Source organism: Gymnoscopelus microlampas (genome assembly GCF_963454915.1).
Source record: "Gymnoscopelus microlampas genome assembly, chromosome: 10".
NCBI classification, from domain to species: domain Eukaryota; kingdom Metazoa; phylum Chordata; class Actinopteri; order Myctophiformes; family Myctophidae; genus Gymnoscopelus; species Gymnoscopelus microlampas.
In genome coordinates, this window is record NC_139947.1 from 28,008,178 (window position 1) to 28,014,783 (window position 6,606).

Below are 6,606 nucleotides of genomic sequence, written 5' to 3' on the forward strand. Positions count from 1 at the left end.
ACTAATTAAATGTTTGCTGTCAAAATGAACACTGGATGTCAGGCACAGATAGTTAGCATTCACACCCAACGCCACATGTTGCTTGTTGTTGATGCTACAACATGTACAGATGTACGGTACAGGACAAGGTGCGGAATTCATGAGATTCACAATGATGCAGCCCCGCACTATGGTACACCAGACAGCATTAGCAAAATAGCAACTCTGCGGTGGCAAAGCAAAATCAAAAAACAGGCTCCAACAACTGCTAGCCATCATTATTTCAATACAACTTAGGGAATTAACCCATTGAGACCTGAGGCCGATTCTACAAATGTCTTCTAAATCGTAACAGTTTTATGAACTGTATCAGTGGTGCTCAAACCTTTTCACAGCAAGGACCCCCAAAATGATATGCATTTGGCCGCTGACCCGCTTCACAATATATTTTTGTTCCAGGGACCCCCCCAGAAGCAAAACAATGACTTTATAAATACATATTTTCAAAGATTTGCACACATTTTCATGATTTTTCAAAAATAGCAGATCTACAAGCTATGAGCTTGTAGATCTGCTATTTTTGAATAGTCAAAGTATAAGATAATGGTTAAATTGGTTAACATCTACCAGCCCTGCTGCTGTCTACTTTTTTATTTGAGAAAAAGCAAAGCAAGCAAATAATACCCAACTATACTGTACATTCACCCACATTCCCTGCCTCCCTTTCTGCTCAGTCATATGATGATAAAGGTTGCAATCGGAAATAATAAATACAATAGATGAAAATAATAAGGGACTGTCCACTATGAGTTGTTTTTTAGGTAACAGGGCGGCCAATTTTTAATCAAATTGTGACTCTTTAATCTTCATAGAAAACCTTATTTCTTTCCACGGTGAAGGTATCTGTTCAATTCATTGACCTACGGTTTGTGGGAACCTTTTCTTTCTTCCAGAATGTCAAAATAAATGAAAGTAAGTTTGATCTGTAATCAGAGAGCACAGGAAGGAATGCGCTGCTGTGCTCTTTTTAACACAGATTTGGAATCTAAAGTTCCCAGAACAATTGAGACAGCATCAGGTTCAGTGTGGTATTAAAAATATAATCATAAGAGATTGTTTCAAAACATTTTTGTCCAATAATATGTCTCTATTCTGGCACAAATAGCAAAACTATGGAGATTTGTACCACATACTGTGAGGAGATGACTGGAAACATAATTTCTAATACTGTAGTATGTCTGTGTATTCATTTATTATTTTCACCTGAAAAACCTTTATAACGTTTGTAGTGTTCAGTGTGAACGCACCAGTAGAGATCTGTCATACAGGAATACAACTGAGCGAAGCAGAATTAGTTATGTGGCCTTTTCTTGTCAGTTAAAGGGATATTTCACTTTCAAACATTTTTGAGGTCATTTTAACATCTACTCAGGCTTTTGTGAACACCCGAGACAGTTTTTAAGTTGCTTGATTCAGTATTTAGATATTTGATATTCATTATCAGATATGCCGCCTTCCTATAGACGAATCCACAGACACGCTGCCTGTAGCCATAGATATATATAAAGGCTAGATGGCTCAAGGGGCGGCGCAAGCGTAGCTCAACCGCGGCCATCTTGCGACGGTCACTCATAACATTATGTCTATGGTGCATATACTTTGAAATAACCATAGCGTGCTCAATTTTCATCCGATTTTCAAACGGTTTGGTGTTTTGTAAACACCAAATATGTAGTTATGATACTGCACACTTATAATTATAATCATGTTTTTTTTTTTAAATACATTAATATCATAACTACATCTTTGGTGTTTACAAAACACCAAACCGTTTGAAAATCGGATGAAAATTGAGCACGCTATGGTTATTTCAAAGTATATGCACCATAGACATAATGTTATGAATGACCGTCCCAAGATGGCCGCCATGTGGCGACGTCGTACTCCATTGGCCAGCAGCGCGGGTGAGTCATCTAGCCTTTATATATATCTATGCCTGTAGCTGCCTGTAGGCGGCCATTGCTGCGGTGTCGCGGTGCGGAGCGTTGACACCACAGCTATGGCTGCCTACAGGCAGCGCGTCTGTGGATTCGTCTATACAAACCCATTGTAACTCCAATTTAACCATGATAGATTCATCGAAAACACCCGTCCTTGGTTCTGGTGACTCATACTGTCCTCATAATACGTGAGGGGGCCATGTTTTTTCGATTACTTTTTTCAAGAATTTTATTGCATTTTTTAATTTTATTTATTTCACCCCCCCCCCCCAAAAAAAATAAAGAAAATAAATTCAAAAAGTAATTGAAAAAATACGGCCCAATCACGCATTAGAAGGACAATATGACTCACCAGAACCAAGGACTGGTGTTTTCAATTAATCTATCATGGTTCAAATGGAGTCTGATAAAATTATCAGACTAATCAAATATCTAAATACTGAATCAAGCAACTTAAAAACTGTCTGGGGTGAAACACAAAAGACTGAGTAGACGTTAAAATGACCCCAAACATGTTTGAAAGTGAAATATCCCTTTAATCACCTGAGATGCATAACAATATTCACACTCACGCATTGGCCACCAGGGTCGGGTCTTTGACCCTTGAACCTATGCTCGCGAAGGTGTTTCAGTGGCATGTTGTCGTGGCGTGTCGAGGGTGTTTTGTGCGTTACCGTACCTGTGGAATGTGTCCAGTTGAAGTGTGAGCCCCTCCTATGGGCTCTAGAGCCAGACTCCAGTGCAGGCCGGGCCCCTCATGCCTGCCATCTGGACCCCCTGAACCACAGCTCTGGAGGAACACACATTCAAAACACATTAGCAGATGCACAGTCACGTACTTACACACAACTGTGTATATACACAGTCTAATGCCACACATGGGCAACACACGGCCCAAGGGCTGGACCCAGCCATTTTTACCATCTTAATCCGGCCCTCGAAGTCCTCAAAGAAAAACTAAATTACCCCACAAAAACCTGCATATTAAAAGGTGTTATTATGTCAATAGTTTTGAGGGAAATTAATTTAACTCGACTCCAATTAATTATTAGTAATTAATATGTACCATTTGAGTACATACCTGCATTCCATATTCCATCTCTATGTACTCAAATGTTAAATGTTTATAATGTAACAGTGAAACAGTCTGCCTTGAGTCCATATTTATAATGCGTATAATCAATGCAAGTTTGATAATGTGAGTGATACTATATGCAGCTGTAAAATTGTATTGTAAAGTAGTCTGTTGTGTCTGCCAAATTCATGTACAGTAGTGTTACTATAGTTATGTGTTTAAAGTTTCAATCCAATAGTCCAAAGTTGAGGCCCTTCCCTCACTTTATCGAAGTCAGTATGGCCCCCTGGGATAAAAATGCTGCCCACCCCTGAATATCTTCCAAATGCTCCAAAAGGTTTTGCTGGGAGATTATTTGAAAGTCATGCATGTTGATCTGCCCACTGGATTCCCAGTGTCTGAAGGTGGAATATCTTTCTATATGTGAGAAGAAATGCACAGCGGAATGCTTTCCGGGAATAGAAGGTTGCCTTCAGCTAGGCATTAACCTTTTATACATCTGCCCTATGGCTAATTTTGTCTGTCTAATTTTGCCTTTTGGCTAATTTTGTTTGTCTAAAAAATGAAAACGTCAGGTTTCTTGGTAGAAGAATCTGTTATTTTCAGAAACCGACGTGGAGGTGCGATGAAGTGTGAATTGTGAATATACTACGCACAACAATAAGCTAACTTGCATTTAAATTGGGCATGTGTTGATTCTAGTTCTGTCCGCTTCTTGGAGCAAAATCATGATACAGCTGTGAAATTTAGAGGCGATTCTTTTTGTTGCTCTTATATCTGAAAGACTAAAAGACTTCACCGTAACTCAAGAAACAATACTATTGTGATAATGCAGAACGTTCAGAAGGTTATCTTTTTACGTCGTATTCCCATGCAAAACAGGCACACCGCAGTCTTCCTTCTGCCTGTATTCATGAGGCGACGTAGGCATGTGCTGTATGTGGCGTATAGCGTTGCAGACCTTTGAGGGCATGACCTTGTCCAAGTCTTTTCTGACACTGACGGACTTACACGGTTTACCATTACGTGACCCCCTGTCAACCGGCCCCGTACACACACACTCACCGTGTTTAACTCACACAGTTTAGATATGCCATGCGGTGGAATGCCAGGTATTTCATACCTCATTATTTACAGCATTTATAAGAATGGTGTCACTATGTGTGACAAACTCTCTCTCTCTCTCTCTCTCTCTCTCACACACACACACACACGCACGCACGCGCACACACACGCACACACACACGCACACGCACGCACACACACACACACACACACACACGCGCGCACACACACACACACACACACACAGAGCCTTGACAAGGTCGTTGTTGTGGTGGACGTAAAACAGGTGTGTCAGAACTACGGCGTAATGCTTCCTGTAAACACAGGATCCAGCTGGGACCGTTTTGGAACATCACAAAGCTGATTACTGTGACAAATGGTTATTTCAACGCTCCCTTGTTAGTGGCCTTGTGGTTCTGGACTGACCTTCACAGTTGGCTATAAAACGTATTTGCTCAAATCAGTCCCAATCCCAGTGTTGGACCATGTACAGTATACTTAGGAGTAGTTCACCCGAAAAAATGACTTATTTTATCAATCCTTATCGTATAAATTACACACCCCATGAAGCCTTGAATTAATGGAGAATTTTTACGTTTTTTTGCCTGAGGCAATAATATGATAAACAGCAGAGTCTCCGGTACTGACCAGCCACAGGGTCATCGAATCATTGGCTCAGGAATGCAACAAAAACGAAAGAATCTCCATGAATTCAAGGTTTCACAGAGGTGTGTGATTGATAGAAGATAAGTAATTTTTTGGGTGAACTACTTTAAAGTAATTACTCAAGTAGTAATGATCAAGCCTTTATTAGACAGCTACAGGAAATGTGGAGAGAGACAGAGTAAGGGAATGACATTCAACAGGTCGAGCTGTCCAATAATTGAACCAGGGGACTTGCTGACCAGAGCATTGCGCCCCATGTGGTGTGCAGTGTTGCCGGATTCTGTGAGAGAAACAAGCAACCAGGTCTAGGAAAACAAGCCCAAAAGAAGCGACTATGGGCCAGACGAGCACTTTAAACATAATACATCAGCTATTTGAAAATAGCAGATCTACAAGCTCATATGAGCACTTCAAACATATACATCAGCTATTTGAAAATAGCAGATCTACAAGCTCATATGAGCACTTTAAACATATACATCAGCTATTTGAAAATAGCAGATCTACAAGCTCACAACACATCGCGATGCAACGCGTTGTGAGCTTCTAGATCTGCTATTTTCAAATAAAATCTTGGGGGGAAATTATAATAAGCAGACCTGGCAACACTGCGCCCTAACCACTTGAAATACTTCAACTTCGACTTTTTGAAATACGTAACTTTCATTTTATAATGGAAGTTAAAGGAGCTCTGATCATGCTGAAACCTTGCCCTAATCTGAAGTCATACTATGTCAAAGACGACTGACCTCACAGGCTGGTCACAAACAGTTTGAGATCCACGTTGGAGCGACACCGTTCCCACATGTGGATCCTGCGATCCACATGACTCGATTTTTGTTGCATTAAATAAAGTATAAGTATAAGTTATTTGTTAGAATAAAATGTTAAATAGCTATATATATTCTGATAGTAACCATAGCTATACTCATTGATGTAGTCATTGCATTTCAGTGACAGGGGGTTGCTAACAGGGGTCTGTCTCCCTGCCTGCCAGCTCTTTAATAAATAGAAAATACATTTTATCCAATCAGGAGAGAGAACTCATGCAAGATACAGGATGAACAAGTGAAATTGGAAGTGATAAAACAATCAATTTTCTCTTAAAAAAAAAAAAGCTGGAGATACAAGGAGACCACTGTTGGTGAACAAACTCTATAGCAATGATTACTATCAGAATATAGAGCTTTAAATGTTCAACCCCCCCAAAACACTGTGTTTAGTTTTTAGCAAATTATCACCACCTTTAAATATCTTACGTCAAAGGTAATAATAGCATAAATACAGCCATTTCAATTTTCCAAAATGATATGCCAGGTCTGTTTCTCCATACAATGAGAGTAAAACAAATCTCTTCTTTCAGGTTTCTTGCTCATAAAAGCAACATACAGTACTGTATAAAGATGGCTTACAACCCAAGCTTTTGCTGAACTGAACGCCTGCATGGGTGGCACATAATAACCAGAAGAGGGCAGTATAGCCTGTCTTTCCTGCATAGGCTGCTGTTAATGGGAGCAACAACTGGCTTAATTGTACCGCAATGTCACACATCTAGCACTCATTATAAACAGAAAGTCACGCTACGCAAAAGGACAACACATCCTTGATATCATTATTCAGGCATGATTGAGCACAATTTAAATGAGAAAAGTAAAGTCCTTGGAATGATCTTGTAGGGCTGTCCGCACTTGTTTGTCTGCACTCAGGGTCAATTTGTGGTTTGGCCCCTGCATTTGTGTTTGAGTGATCTCAAGAGACAGAGGAAGTAATCTCCAGATCCTGACTTCCACAGATACACAGGCCTTGAAATCCGTCACAGTA

General features: G+C 40.1%; 1 protein-coding gene across 2 annotated transcripts in view; it reads right to left on the reverse strand.

The window, feature by feature from the left end:
- Window positions 1-6,606, reverse strand: part of ngfa (nerve growth factor a (beta polypeptide)) — a 38,369-nt gene that overhangs the window by 2,001 nt on the left and 29,762 nt on the right. For both annotated transcript variants that reach the window (XM_084069406.1, XM_084069407.1), the window contains exon 2: window positions 2,659-2,769. The gene's annotated coding sequence lies outside the window, so the exon portion shown is untranslated. The remainder of the gene's footprint in view (window positions 1-2,658; window positions 2,770-6,606) is intronic.